The sequence below is a fragment of the Mesocricetus auratus genome, unplaced genomic scaffold (assembly GCF_017639785.1).
Source record: "Mesocricetus auratus isolate SY011 unplaced genomic scaffold, BCM_Maur_2.0 Super-Scaffold_100004, whole genome shotgun sequence".
NCBI lineage: Eukaryota > Metazoa > Chordata > Mammalia > Rodentia > Cricetidae > Mesocricetus > Mesocricetus auratus.
Window position 1 is genome coordinate 88839589 of NW_024429189.1, and position 15730 is coordinate 88855318.

Below are 15730 nucleotides of genomic sequence, written 5' to 3' on the forward strand. Positions count from 1 at the left end.
GTATGAAAATTCCATAATGAAACCCATTACTTCATATGTTAGCTTAGATATAACTAAACAGTAAATATTGACAGCAAAAGAATAGAAAACAGAAAGAAGGAAATTATGGAACTAGGGATTTGGGGTTTAGCCCAGTGGTAGAATGCTTGCTTAGCATGTGAGAGGCCTTCAATCTCCAACAGGAGTTGGGTTGTGGTGACTGAGAGGAGAATAGTCAAATATAGAATCGTAGTGAAAGATTTTTCATACATTCCTCTCAACAGTCTATAAAAGCAAACCAAGTAATCAAGTATATAGATTTTTAAATACACAACCTAATGAATTTGACTTACTTGACACAACAGAACATTAATATAGTTGATAATTATTTTTAAATATGCATGGGACATTTATAAGATAAATCTTTTTTAAAATTTAAACTATCTATGTATTGTGTGTATATCTAGAAGAGGGTGTCAGATCAACTGGAACTGGGGTTACAGGCTGTTGTGACACCTGATATGGGTGCTGGGAGCTGAATTTGGATTCTCTGCAAGAGCAGTGCTGTGCCTTAGCCACTGAGCTGTCTCTTCAACCCCATCAGGGACATTTACAGAAATCAATCACATTTGGCATGATTATTGATGAATCTCAAATTACGCTTGGTCTGGAAATTAAGCTCAATTGGAGTAGGGTTAGCCTAGCATGCAGGAAACCCCAGACCTCATAAACTGAGGCATGATGACAAACAGCTATTATCTCAGCATCCTTTTTTTTTTTGGTTTTACGGGACAGGGTTTCTCTGTATTGTTTTGGAGGCTGTCGGTCCAGCCTGGCCTCGAACTCACAGAGATCCGCCTACCTCTGCCTCCTGAGTGCTGGGATTAAAGGTGTGAGCCACCAACGCCCGGTTTATCCCAGTAATCTAGAGGTGAAAGTAAGAAAACCGGACAAGCTGGGTGTTGGTGGTGCACGCCTTTAAAACCAAAAAAAAAAAAAAAAAAAAAAAGAAAACCAGACAAGGTCAGGTATTCAAGGCGATTCTTGATTACATAGCAAGTTTGAGATCATCCTAGGCTACTTTAAGACCTCGTTTCAAGGTCATCAAGGCCTTGAGTGCATGAGATTTTTTTCAAACCAGCAATCATCAATAACAATAAACAAACAAAAGTTGCTGTTAAAATGTGGAGCTCAGCAGGGCAGTGGTGGCGCATGCCTTTAATCCCAGTACTCGGGAGACAGAGGCAGGCAGATCTCTGTGAGTTCAAGGCCGGTCTACTCAGTGAGTTCCGGAACAGCCTCCAAAGCTACTGAGAAACCTTGTCTCAAAAAAACCTAAAAGCAAAGAAAAGAAAAGAAAGATGTGGTGCTTAAAATAGCAATCTATTACTATTTTTGACGCTTCTTTGGGTTGCCTCCACTCAGATGATTCTCAGTGTCTCTTCTGTAACTTTGGTCAGAAAGAGCCAAGACTGGAGATTTCTAAAGCTATGCTAGAACTAGATCCAAGATGGCTCCTTTAGTCACCTCTCTTGACGCTGTGGCACTCCTTGGCCCTTTTCTCCTCTAAATCTATGTCACCTCCAGATCTTTCCACCTGTGTTGACTCTCTCAGGCATTGTAGTTTGAGGGTAGTCCTACTTCTTCCATGGTGGTCATCTTCACAGCAGGATGAGAAAACTACCAGGCCAGCTGTTTTCTCTTGGTCAGTGACAGGGCCTGTTCCCTCTTGTTCTGCAAAGTTCTGGAGCACATTGCTGACAGGCATGTGACTGGAGAAATAGGGGGAAATATGATTGGCACGTTGCATCAGAAACTGGCATATTTCAAAGACTTTAAGTTGTTCAAATTATGTACTGACTTCAGGAAAATTAAAGCCAGAAACCAATAAAAAAAAGGCAACTAGACAGCCTGCTGTGCTGACTAAGGTTTTATGTCAACTTGACAAATTATAGTCATCCGAAAGGAGAGAGCCTCAATTGAGAAAATGCCTCCACAAGATGGGGCTGTAGGCAAGCCCATAGGGCATTTTCTTACTTCATGAATGATGTGAGAGGATCCAGTCCATTGTGGATGGTCACATCCACAGGGCTGCTGGTCCTGGCTTCTATAAGAAAGCAGACTGAGGCCGGGCGTTGGTGGCACACACCTTTAATCCCAGCACTCGGGAGGCAGAAGCAGAGGCAGGCGGATCTCTGTGAGTTCGAGGCCAGCCTGATCTACAAAGTGAGTTCCAGGACAGCCTCCAAAGCCACAGAGAAACCCTGTCTTGGGGAAAAAAAAAAAAAAAAGCAGACTGAGTAAGCCATGGGACACAAGTCGGCACCAGCATTCCTTATGGCCTCTGCATCAGCTTTTACCTCGGGTTCCTACCTAATCTGAGTGCTGCCTTGACTTTCCTCAGTGGACTGTGATGCCGGATATGGAAGCAAATAAATCCTTTCCTCCCCACGCTGCTTTTAGTCATGGTCTTTCATCACAGCAGTAGTAACTCCAACTAAGACACCTGCATATTTTAATAGTAAGAAATGTACGGCCGGGCGTTGGTGGCGCACGCCTTTAATCCCAGCACTTGGGAGGCAGAGGCAGGTGGATCTCTGTGAGTTCGAGGCCAGCCTGGTCTACCGAGCGAGTTCCAGGACAGCCTCCAAAACAATACAGAGAAACCCTGTCTCGAAGAACCAAAAAAAAAAAAAAAAGAAATGTACGACGGGCAGTGGTGGCACACACCTTTAATCCCAGGATTTGGGAGACAAAGGCAGACAGATCTCAGTGAATTCAAGGCCAGCCTGGTCTACAAACCAAGCCAGGGCTAATACATAGACAAAACCTGTCTGGAAAACAAAAAAACAAACAAAAAACAAAAAAAAATGTACTTCTAGGGACTGGAGACATGTCTCAGTGGTTAAGAGTGCTGGCTGCTCTTCCAGAGGACCTGTGTCTGACTACCAGCCCCACAAGACAGCTTACAGTAACGTCTGCTCCAGGGGATCTAACATCTAACATCCTCTCCTTGGGCACCAGGCACACAGGTGGTGCAGATCATACATGCAGACTGTACTGTACTCGGACGTTTTCAGCCCCACAGCCAGCTCCCAAATAACCACAATGAGACTTACTAATTATGAAAGCTTGGTCCATAGCTTAGGCTTGTTTCTAACTAGCTCTTATAACTTAAATTACTGCCTCTAGGCTTTATCACCTTTGTTTTGTACTGCCCATGTTGTTTCCTCTGAGCCCTTGCAACTCTGCCTTTCTTCTTCCCAGTGTCCTCTGTGTCTAGCTATCCTGCCTGTACCTCCTGCCTAACTAATGGCCATTTAGCTTTTTATTGAACCGATAAGAAGGCACCTTGACCAAGGCACATCTTCACAGTGTACAAAAAGATTATTCCAGCCGGGCGGTGGTGGCGCATGCCTTTAATCCCAGCACTTGGGAGGCAAAGGCAGGCGGATCTCTGTGAGTTAGAGGCCAGCCTCGTCTACAAGAGCAAGTTCCAGGACAGCCTCTAAAGCCACAGAGAAACGCTGTCTTGAAAAACTAAAAAAAAAAAAAAAAAAAAAAAAAAATTATTCCACAATAGCAGACAAAACACCCATACTCATAAAACTAAAATAAAAAGAAATATATTTTAAAGAACCTATGTACAAAAAAAGGCTTGGATCCAAGGCCCAGTGTAACCTCCTGAGCTTGGCTAGAGTTTGGTGACATGTCTCTGACTTGCCACCTACTTGTGGGGGTGACCCAGCCAGACCTGATGTAAGACTGCCCTCTGCTTAACTACCTGCCAGCTTGGTGGAATACTATCGGCCCTTATTCCTCTCGTCAGCTCAGCCTTATATAAGTTATGCCTGTTGGAATAAATTGAGATCCTGCTTCAACAGACTCCCGACTCAGTGTGTCCCCCCTCCCCCACGTAACTGATGGGGGGAGGGTCTGAGTCGACACTCACCATCCCTCTCAGCTTTGGAAAAAGACCCGCTGGACCGGCCCCCCCCCGCTCTACCTGCCTGAGGACCAGGCACATAGGAATGTGGAAAATAAGAAAATACCGTGTTTTGTTTTGTTTTTTTGGAGGACGTCCTAGGACTCCCTCCTAGCCAGGCTAGGAAATACTATGAACCTAAATATATAGTGTAGATATGAGTAAAAGCTGAAAGTCAATTAGCTAAGAATATTTTTCAAAAATTAGGGGGAAAAAGACAAAAATGAAGGGGGTGGTGGAGGGGCTGTGGTTCGGTTGGTAAAATGCTCACCTATCATGTGGGAGGCCCTGACTCAATTCCCAGTGTCCCACACAACTGTAATCTCAGTACTTGGATGGAGGAAGCAGGAAGAGCAAAAAAGAGTTCAATGTGTGTTAGTGGCTTATTGGTTCACAGTAGGGATAACAGAATGGAGCCTGTCACAAGTTCACCTGAGGTCAACCTAGGGATCTTATGATGGGTAATCTTAATGATTAACCTCAGTGGCTTGAGAACTGTTTGCCCAGCCAATGTGGGCAGCCACGGTAAAATAAAAGTGGAAGGACAGGGTGCCATTGCCGTGAGTGTTGCTGATAATGTTGATATGGGAATCTTGGGGTGTCTTAGAGAATAATGGAGCCTTTCTTGGTTCTTAGCTGCCAAAGACACTTCAGGTTCTTGTCTGATTAATTCAAAGAATAAAATTCATGGACAGAGGGTTAGTTTTAGAGATGAGTTTATCATAGACTCATAGATGAGAGCTTGAAGGAAGGGGGAAAGAGGGAGACATTGACAGAGACAGACGGAAAGGCTCTTAGAGCAGGAATAGTCCCAGGAAATAGGGTGCCACCAGCTGCCAGTCTGGGGCTTTTTAAGGAACTTATGTCAGAAACCAGGGTGAGGTACGGAGACAGGAATGAGCTGGAGTTCCCTTGGCCCAGTCAGGAAACATCCAGGTGCTGCCTCTCAGCCTCAGTCTCATAGGGTCATACAACCTTGAAGCAAAGTTAATTGCTCCTTCAGAAGATAGCAGAGCAACAGGAATCAGCTCCAGCCTCAGGGGTCCGGAAGGACATCTTGGGGACTGCTACTCTGGGGTCTCCCTGGCCACCCAGAAGGACATTCCTATCCCATTTAACCAGTTTCTAACTCCTGTTCTCATCAATGTGGTTTTTGAAGGGAGAGTTGGACATTTTGGAGACAGGGGTCAAAGAAAGCCTAGAGAGCTTTCTGTAGGGCTTGCTGGTTGATGCTGCTGGGAGTTCAGAAGGTCAGCACGAATGCAGTAAAGCCTGTAATGTTTGTCATACGTTAGTCCTATTATTCTTTTTCTATGTCTTCATTTTTGGAATGGGAATTGTGAACAAGAATTCCTGGTGGGGGTAGGGGCAATGTGTCTACCAAGGCTGACTGACTGACTGATCAGAACTTTCGTGATGTGGAGAGGTTGGAATGTTGCAAGTCATATTTTCTTGGGGGTGTCCTTAGCTTCCTTAATATTGCCCTTTTCTGTTCAAGATGTATTTTTTCTGTGACCATTATGTAAATGCTTTGGAATGAACACATGAGCAGACACCAGTTTCCACCAAGGGAAGGACTAAGTAATAGATTTTCTGTCCCCTGATAACAGGTTTCTTCACAGATGCAATAAGCCATATCGAGTAGAATTGAAAAAGGTTTATTTGAGCAAAGCAACTACCAGGTGGGTGTATGTACGCCATGTGCACACCTGGTACCCAAGGAGACCAGAAAAAGGTATTAGATCCCCTGGAAGTGGAGTTACAACTGGTTGTGAGCCACCATGCGGATGTTACCAACCAAGCCAGGGTCCTCTGCAAGAGCAACAAGTGCACTTAACAGCTGAGACATCTCTCCAGTCCCTGTAGTAAATATTTATTCTTTTTCTCATGTACATGAATAAAATGGACACCCAAAACCCAATGAATGAAACAAAACAATGTACACATACAATTTTGCATTGGGAAGCCCAGTAAATATATCATTATAATATATACAAGCCAAAACCTAGGTTGAATGGAAAAGGAAGAAAAATCAATTTTATGACTGGCTTTTAGCAATTTAATATTTCTTTTCTTTTTTTTTTTGAGACAGGGTTTCTCTGTATTGTTTTGGAGGCTGTCCTGGAACTCGCTCTGTAGACCAGGCTGGCCTTGAACTCACAGAGATCCGCCTACCTCTGTCTCTCGAGTGCTGGGATTAAAGGCGAGCACCACCAACGCCTGGCAGCAATTTAATATTTCTTATCAAAGCTTGTGTCGTTTCAACTAAATAGAAAACTGATAGTCTTTTTTTCCTTTTTTTTTTCTTTTTTTTCTTTTTTTTTGGTTTTTTGAGACAGGGTTTCTCTGTGGCTTTGGAGGCTGTCCTGGAACTCACTTTGTAGACCAGGCTGGCCTCGAACTCACAGAGACCCACCTGCCTCTGCCTCCCGAGTGCTGGGATTAAAGGCATGCGCCACCACCGCCCGGCGAAAACTGATAGTCTTAAATATTAAAATTTAAAACAGACATAGCTGAGTATGGTGGATTTGTCTGTGATCCCATCACTCAGGAGATTAGGTGGAGGGAAACTAAGGGACCAGACCTCTTGGTGGTTTTGGGGTTCAGAATTTGGGCACAACACTATAACTCAAGTTCTGTGGAGGTCTCTACAACCACCATGGACAACAGAGTAAAGATCCATGGGAGGCAAGAAGGCAGTTTGGTTCAGCACAACTCAGGGTTGCTTATTTTTGTTGTTTTGTTTTTTGAGATAGAGTTTCTCTGCGTAAACCAGGCTGGCCTGGAATTCAGATCTGCCTATCTCTGCCTCCCAAGGGCTGGGATTAAAGGAATGTGCCACCACTGCCCAGCTATCTTAGGCATATTTAAGCACAGTACAATTTGAAGGTGAAAAAATTCCTGATGATAATTAATTTAATTCTGTGTGCACAATAAAGCTTAAGATGTGACTATGTCCTATGTCGAAACAACTTTGTAAAGTACACGTGATACCTTCCATAAAGATGGGTCCTATAGATTGACAAGCTCTTGATAACGGTCTGGGGGAGGGTCCTGTGTGGTCTGGGCCTCACAGATAGCACAAAGGTCACCTGGCTATTAACTACTCCCAGTCTTCTGGGAGTCCATCCCTCCCCTTAAAGAGACAACCCTGTGTTTTTAGCATTCCTGGGTTTTTTGTGCTTATCTGTGAGGACTTCTCTGCCTCCCACAAAGGTCACACCAACCTTGAGAGTATCAGGCACCAGAAGAGTTGTACTACATAACAAGACTGTCTTGAAAAAGAAAATAGTAGGATAACAAAAACCTAAGTCAAACTCGGGAGGCAGAGGCAGGTGGATCTCTGTGAGTTCGAGGCCAGCCTGGTCTACAAAGGGAGTTCCAGGACAGCCTCCAAAGCCACAGAGAAACCCTGTCTCGAAAAAAAACAACAACAAAAAAAAACAAACAAACAAACAAAAAAACCTAAGTCAAAGACATAAATAGTGTAAATTTTAGTAAGTGCTTGCAGTTAAGATCTGAAAATAGAAAAGTAATTAACCTAAAAATGTATAGTAGTGAAAATTGAAGAAGTAATTCAATGAAGTGAAAAATAATTTAGAATTACAAAGGTAGAAGCTGGGCGTTGGTGGCGCACACCTTTAATCCCAGCACTTGGGAGGCAGAGGCAGGCGGATCTCTGTGAGTTCAAGGCCAGCCTGGTCTACAGAGCTAGTTCCAGGACAGCCTCCAAAGCCACAGAGAAACCCTGTCTTGAAAAAAAACAAAAAGAAAAAAAGAAAAAAAAAGAATTACAAAGGTAGTTCTTTGAAAGTTTGAATAAATACAAGTTAGAACATGTGCTATCAAAAAGTAGAATTTCAATAGGAGGTAGGGTTTTTTTTGTTTTGTTTTGTATTTTGTTTTTCAAGATAGGGTTTCTCTGTAGGTTTGGACTGTCCTGGAACTCTCTTTGAAGACCAGGTTAGCCTCAAACTCACAGAGATCTGCCTGCCTCTGCCTCCTGAGTGCTGGGATTAAAGGCATGTGCCACCACTGCCTGGTTAGGAGGTATTTTTATAAACAAGAGTAATATTAGCCCTAAGTATAGGGCTTTTATTGCTTATTTTTATTGATTTTCCATATATATCACTATCTTTTGTTCTTATTCATTTTCCTCCCCCCACTATTCTTCTCCATTTGCCCTGACTCCAAACTTTTTTCCATTTAAAAATATTAAAATATAATTACATCATTTCCCCCTTCCTCTCCTCTCTCCAAATCTTCCTATATCCCATTATTGCTCACTCTCATATTCATGGCCCCCTTTTCTTTAATAATTATTATTACATATATAAATGACTAAATATATAAATGTAACCTGCTGAGTCTGTTTAGTGTTGCTTCTATATGTATATGGTTACAGGGTGACCACTTGGTACTGGAGACATCTCCCTGGAGAAGACCAATTCTGCAGTCTGTAGTTCTTTGGCAAGGGTAGGGTCTCATGATACTTCCCCTTTCCATATTAATATGTCCATTGGTTTTGTCATTGTTACAGTCTTATTTAAGCAGCCATGTTGTTGAGGTAACGTAGCTTCCCTGTCGTTTCTAGGAGACTCAATATCACTACAAACTCTACTGGTCCTGTGACTCTTCCTTTCTGCCCCCTCTTCACGGTAATTCCATGAGTCTTAGCTGTGGGGGTTGTGTTGTAGACACATCAATTGGAATTGGACATCACATGATTATTAGTTCTCAGCATTTTGACCAGCTGTGGCTGTCTGTAATGGTCTCCAAAGAAACCTTTGATGAAGGTGTTGACTCCTATGTAGGGAGGATTTAAGAGGTCACCTTGAGTATCAGTAGAGACTTTGTACTTGAACTTTTGAGCAATACTGAAGTTGGTGAGGCTTTGAGGAAGGAATTAACACATCTTGTATTGTATATAAGATAGTCAGAGGAAGTTAGGCAGAATTATGACATTGCTATTGTCATTACTTGGATATTACATAGGGTTTAAGGAAAAACAATTGGCTATCAAGTTGAAGCCTTAAGAACTGTGCATAGATTTATTCGTTCTTCAAATTTATGACTTACAACTATACAGACTCCTCATTTTGTAGCTCTAGAAGTCAGAAATCTGAAATTAGTTTCATGTAGCAAAATCAAAGTGGCTAGAAGACTGAGGTCCCTCAGTGGCTCCCTGGGACCTGCCCTGACCCTGGTACTCAGGACTAACCCTTTGGTGGAATTTTCAGATTGGTGTTTTTCTCTGCCGTAAAATCTTCCTCTGCTTTTCTGTCCTAAGGGCACTTATTACTTTCAGGTCTACCCAGATAATCCAGTGTATTTCCCCCATTTCAAGAAGCTTCACCAAGCCTGCAAAAACCCTTTATCCAAATAAGGGAGCATTCACAGGTTCCGGAGATTAATGCTTGAATATTTTGGGTGGGGGGAATTATTCAGCCTACCCTCGCCTATACAATGTCTTTTTGCCCCCAGTACAGGAGGTCTGTTGTGAACCATTTCTTATGTTTGTTCTGTACACAGTAAAAATGAAATCAGTGATGTTGATTTAACTGCCACACCTGGAGAGAATGAAGATAATTAAGCACAAAGAACACTGACTATACAGTATAAAATACATCCTTATTGTTCTAGCTCATGATACGGTGAGAAGGGTGGGTTGAAATGGAGGTTTAGTTGCATTTTCTAAAGAGCAGCTATTGGTTTGCAATAGGTAGAAAGGAAACCAACCACTCATTTTTTCCCTCACGAAAAGTTTAATGAATTTTTTGTTCATGCCACATAATCTAGTCTTTCTGCTGCAATGGGGTTATTGATGGTTAAATTCAGAATACCCCGGGGATGGATATCGCTCAGTAGCAAAGAGTAAAACTGGGAAATTAATCAAAGCAGAAGGTTATCTGCAAGTTGAAAGTGGTAGATACCCTGAGAAGTAGTGGGGAGAGGGCAGACGAAAGGAAAAGGAAGGCAATGGAAGTGTGTGCCCACAGCCTGCATTCCTATGAGATGATCAAACGCCATGAAGGAGAAGAAAATAGGGCTATCGCGCTGGGCCAGGAGAGAAAGAGTTTGTCTAAATCATGAGAGGAAGAGCAGGAAGTGACCATGGGAAATTATATCATCTCATAATGGACCTGCTTTCCTCCAGAAAGGATGAGTATTGATATTTGATACATAATGTTGCTCAATAAATAAAAGACCCAGAGACTGATATTGTGGTTCAAATTCCAACTGAAGATCAGAAAAGCAAAGCAGCTGGTCACTGGCTCTTCCTTTACCTCAGACTGAAAGGCAACCGTGGCTCCATCAAACCTCAGACTATAACCTCTCCTCAGCATGACTGGAGAATCCTGAGACTTCAGCGCTTTCCTATCCTCAATGTGGATGGAGAATGAATTCCTGATACTGAATACTGAAGACCCTGCTCCTGTCTTTTATACCCCTCTAGTGCTGGAATTAAAGGTGTGTGATCCCCAGTGCTGAGATCATCTTTGTGTGAACTGTTTCTCTTTAGGACTGGATCAATCTTGTGTAGATCTGGGTAGCCTTGGACTCACAGATATCCATCTACCTCTTAATACTGAGTCCTAGAATTAAAGATGTGTGCCACCAGCTCCTAGCTTCTGGTTGGTGGAATAAAAGGTGTGTATCACCACTGCCTGATCTCTATAGCTTGAGGCTGACTTTGCTTTCCTCAGGAAAGCTTTAATAAATCACCAGACCTTGAGCAGAAACCCACTTCCCCTTTGGCCTGGGAGCAGGCAGCTGTGTAATGTTTACTGAAAACAATTCAGTGCTAAAGCTCTTGATAGGGCTCAGATAAGGGCTTGCTCACTGAAATATCATGCCTTTCACACCCCCTACGGCTAGATGCCTCTTCCTGTTTCCCTGCTGTGTCTCCCCGATTCTGGGGCCTGAGATTAAACCACCAGCCAAGAGGGTGAGAAGTCTGGAAAGAATTGTATGTAGATGGATGGCAGAAGTCCTTAAAAGGGGGAAGCGTTTTTTTCTTAGAGAGACTTCTCCTGAGAGCTCTCTCCTAAGCGGACTGGGGTCTCCTCCTAAACTGACTTGGGAAGCATAAAGTTTTCTTAAAGCAACCGACCGGTCTCTGTGTCATCTATCCCGACCACCTCGCTACATTCTCAGATGCAGGCCGCACAGCAGGTGCGACAGAATAATATATCATCACGGCATAATCAACATGTCTAGTCATTGATGACCCCTGTAGCAGTCACCCAAGTGTGCTTCCTTTCTTCTCTTCATTCCCATGTAACCAGACTAGACTGGGATGAAAGAAAAAGTGGATACCATGAGCACCCTCTTCAGCATCAACAGAGCAGGAGGGAAGCAGAGAGGCCAACATACCAGTCCCAGCACTTAGAGATTCCCACCAGTGCTGCGCTAAATGGGCCGAGCTGATGTACGCGATGCCTTGTTAGTGTCCCTTCTTCCTGCAAACACATCTGTTGGAAAATAAAATCACCACCAGAAGACTGCCCAGTAACAGGTATGGTACTAATCCTGCCCGGACTAGTAATCCCACCATCTCAGGAAACTAGGGGTATAGCATGCTTGCCTCACATGTGGGAAATCCTGGGTTCAATCTTTAGCACAGGAGGGTTTTCCAGTAAGCATCTTAGGGTGGGGTAGGGGATGCTGGATGGTTCCAATGGCTGATGTTACTCTGCTTTAGTTGCCTGATGCATCCATCCATGCCTGCTACTGAGTTACCTGACCCCGCCCCCACTGTGAGGACTGAGTCCTAGTGAGCTTAATGAAAGACTGTATTTTAAGCATGGTTTTGGAGATCATGTCCTTTCTGCTAGCACATTTCTTCTCAGGCTTTCATGCAGCTGATGAGGCTTAACCTTAGTCAAGTCCAGGGCAGCTTTCCTGTGACTCCTCTCCTACGTGGGCAGTCCCTTTGGCCTTGTGTTAGCCAGGAGAGGGGGTATGGTGAGGTAACAACCACTCACCTGTGGCCGGAGAGCAAATGTTAAAAGAGGGGTAGCAGAGTCCCCAGGCTCCTTTACCAGCACACCTATAATAATCTCAAGTCTTCCCACTTGGCTCTGCCTTCCTGTGGTTCCAATGCCGGGATCAAGCCACTGAGACAGGTACCTTTAGGGCACACTTGAGAGCCAAACCACAGCAGCTGTGCCATCTCTTCTGACGCCGTACTTCATTCCTCTCATTCTAAGTTCTGAGGATACTTTGAAGTGACATCCCAACACACTTCCCAAGTCAACACCACTTCATTAATTCCTCAAATGAATATTACAGAGTGATTAGTGCTATTTTTATTTTCAAACTGGGGAAGAATGCCAGTAAGAGGTTTGGTAACTTGTCCAAAGTCACATACTGGTAAATGTTAAGAAGGCTCATTCTAGCCGGGCATTAGTGGTGCATGCCTTTAATCCCAGCACTCGGGAGGCAGAGGCAGGCAGATCTCTGTGAGTTTGAGGCCAGCTTGGTCTACAGAGTGAGTTCCAGGACAGCCTCCAAAACAATACAGAGAAACCCTGTCTCAAAAAACAAAAAAACAAAAAACCCAAAACAAAACCCAAGAAGGCTCCTTCTGTTACTGGTGATTGGCAGCTGGACTGGATGCTTCCAGATTTTTTACTTTTTTTTTTTTTTTTTTTTTTGGTTTTTCGAGACAGGGTTTCTCTGTGGCTTTGGAGGCTGTCCTGGAACTAGCTCTTGTAGACCAGGCTGGCCTCGAACTCACAGAGATCCGCCTGCCTCTGCCTCCCAAGTGCTGGGATTAAAGGCGTGCGCCACCAACGCCCGGCTGACACATGCCTTTAAACCCAGCACTTGGAAAGGAGAAGCAGATGGATCTCTGTGAGTTTGAGGCCAACTTGGTCTACATGGTACATTTGAGACCAGCCAGGGCCATTGTCTCAAAAACAAGAAAATAATAAATAAGTAATAATGAATCCTTATCCTTATCAACTCAATCTTTCTACCTTTGCTATCAGAAATCCTGATACAGAAGACTCTATCCGTTGATCCTTTGTGGGGACACCAGACCTTGAGCAGAGACCCACTTCCCCATCAGCCTGGGAGTAGGCAGCTGTAAGACATGTTTCCTAAAAACATGTTTACTAAAAACAATACAATGCCTGGGGCAACAAGTTCCTGAAAAGGGCTGGCCCACGGGAACCGCCCTGACCTCGACCTTTCCCAAAGACTATCTGCCTCTTCAGACCACCCACTCCCACCTCTGGTGTCAGGGTATATAATAAGGAACCAGAATAGGAATAAAGGAGAGCCTTCTTGAGGAGCCTTCTGGGTCTGTGTCGTCAATCCCCGACACCCTCGCCACATTCTCGGACTCAGGCTGCACAGCGTGCGCGGCATTTGTTCTCTACAATCTGGATAATGAGCTATGTACTTTCCATTTTGAATGAACAAGATTAATAAGTAGATAGCAAAAGTAAAACCATAAAGGACAAGAATCAGACAGAGAGCAAATTGTCATCAAGCCAAGTGTTCACAACATCCAGCCGTGGCAACTGGGAGGGCAGACATAGTAATGTCAAATCAGTACAACACCCAGAAGAACCTGACTGGAGAAGTTGAGGCAGCCAGCTGGAGTTCCTGATTGAGTGTTCTCAGTGACTGAGTTTCCCATGGCTGAACTTCAGGCTTCCTGTGTCCATTGCAGATATATCTGTATCTATATCTATGTCTATGCCTATGCCTTTGTCTATGTCTATGTCTATATCTATATCTATATCTACATCTCTCAGGATAATCAATAGTAGTCTGTTGGGAATGGTTTACCTCTTAGCTGTCTTTACTCTTGTGCTGTTCTGCAGTTCTCTACCCTCCCAGTTACAGAGTTAGAGGCACTGGCCCATCCCCAGGTAAAGGGCCTTGGAGGACAGCTGGCAAATATATGCTTGGGTCTGCTTCCAGAGCCAGATTCTTAGTGAGTTCAAAGAGCACATAACATGCCGGGCGTTGGTGGCGCACGCCTTTAATCCCAGCACTCGGGAGGCAGAGGCAGGCGGATCTCTGTGAGTTCGAGACCAGCCTGGGCTACCAAGCGAGTTCCAGGACAGCCTCCAAAGCCACAGAGAAACCCTGTCTCGAAAAACCAAAAAAAAAAAAAAAAAAAAAAAAAAAAGAGCACATAACATACATTACACCCTTCACATTTGTTCCTAAACAATATTCTTTAAGGCAGTGTCAAATGTTACTGCCTGAGAGAAAAGAAACAACTCCAAGCATGACCCTTATGTCTTCATTGCAGTGGCCTTTTCCCCACTCTGTTCTTTTTTCATAATTTTAAGTTAAGAAGTTCTACTTGACATGTCCCTCTGTTCAGATGCTATTCTGTAGTTTCCACTTCAGCTTCACCCATTGGACTGACATCCTTGGGGAACTGAGGAAACTCCAAGCTGGGTTTTAGTTTAGTGAGAGTATGAAGGCAGATGCCAAGGTCTGCAAGCTAAGCAAAGTGAGGTCTGCTTAGCTGCAAGAGAATCTGGAAGCGCCAGCCAAGCACAGCTAAGCCTTGTGGAAGGTATGTCAAAGCAAGAGCCCAACCCACTGAGTAAGTTGTTCTATGCAAAAACCCATCTCATTAGTGGCCGTAGTATGGATGCCACCCTCTCTCGCATGGGCCTTTGTGCAGTCTGATGGAGAGACAGTTGAAGTTGACTTAGAAACTGGGAAGTCATCTGTGATAATGAAGCCTGTATTGGAAGATTTGGGAATGGACGGCAAAGGAGGCAAAGACCAAGTTCCTCTAACAATGTACAACAGTGCTCAGTGGCACATCAGCCACAGGGGGCTGTTCCTCCTCCTGAGGACGCTGAGAACAAAGAAAAGTGAGCAGCTGACATTCCAGTTTGGGACCAAGTTTGGGAACATTCATCAAGCTTATTCTGGCTGCAAAGTATTTAGACCCCAAGGATTTGCTTGGTGCTACTGTTGTTAATACGTTTAGGAGGAAAACTCCCCCAAGTTGCAAATCTGCTACTATGAAAAAGGACTTCGTTCAAGAGGAGGAAGCCTGACCTCACACACGCACGTATGCTGAGAAGCAGAGGTGTGAAAAAGCATGTGCCTGTCACTGTAGCCTTGTTGGATTGCACTAACAGCAGCTGCTGCTTATGTAACTGTTAATGCTGGAGAGAGAGAAAAGCCCTCAGCAGTCCACTGAATTAGAACATGTCAGTATGTAGCTGGAGTACAGACGCCACACCTATGACTCAGTTTCTTCTGGTGTGAGTGAGCCCCTTTGTTCTTAGTTATGTATAAAATTACAAAGTGGCATTTGGGGCTTTCTCCTCCTTCTCTTCTAAGAAAATGATTTCTGCCTTTGACTAACTGTGCTTTTTAAAAGTTGACTTTGTAAATCAAACAACTTGCAAAATTTTCTGAGGCAGAATTTGGATGTCTTTATTCATGCATTGAAAAAAAGGCACCTTGAAGTTCATGTTCCAAAAGAAGGTGTTGGGCTGTGCTTTCAGAGTTGAGCAGCAAAGCATGGCTGCAATTGACTAGCAGTGTGTAGGAAGAATCTGAGAACTTCTTTTCATTTTTTTTTTTACATCTTCTAAGCTTTGAATCTCGGCTAGATACTATACTCAGTTTGTAGTTGGGCTGGGGGGGGGATGTAATTAGAAATTTGTTAGCTTTTCAGTTAAAACACTCATTTAAAAAAATCCATTCCGGGGTGGCTCAGTCGTTAAGAACACTTGCTGCTCTTGCAGAGGACCTGGGTTTAACTTTCAG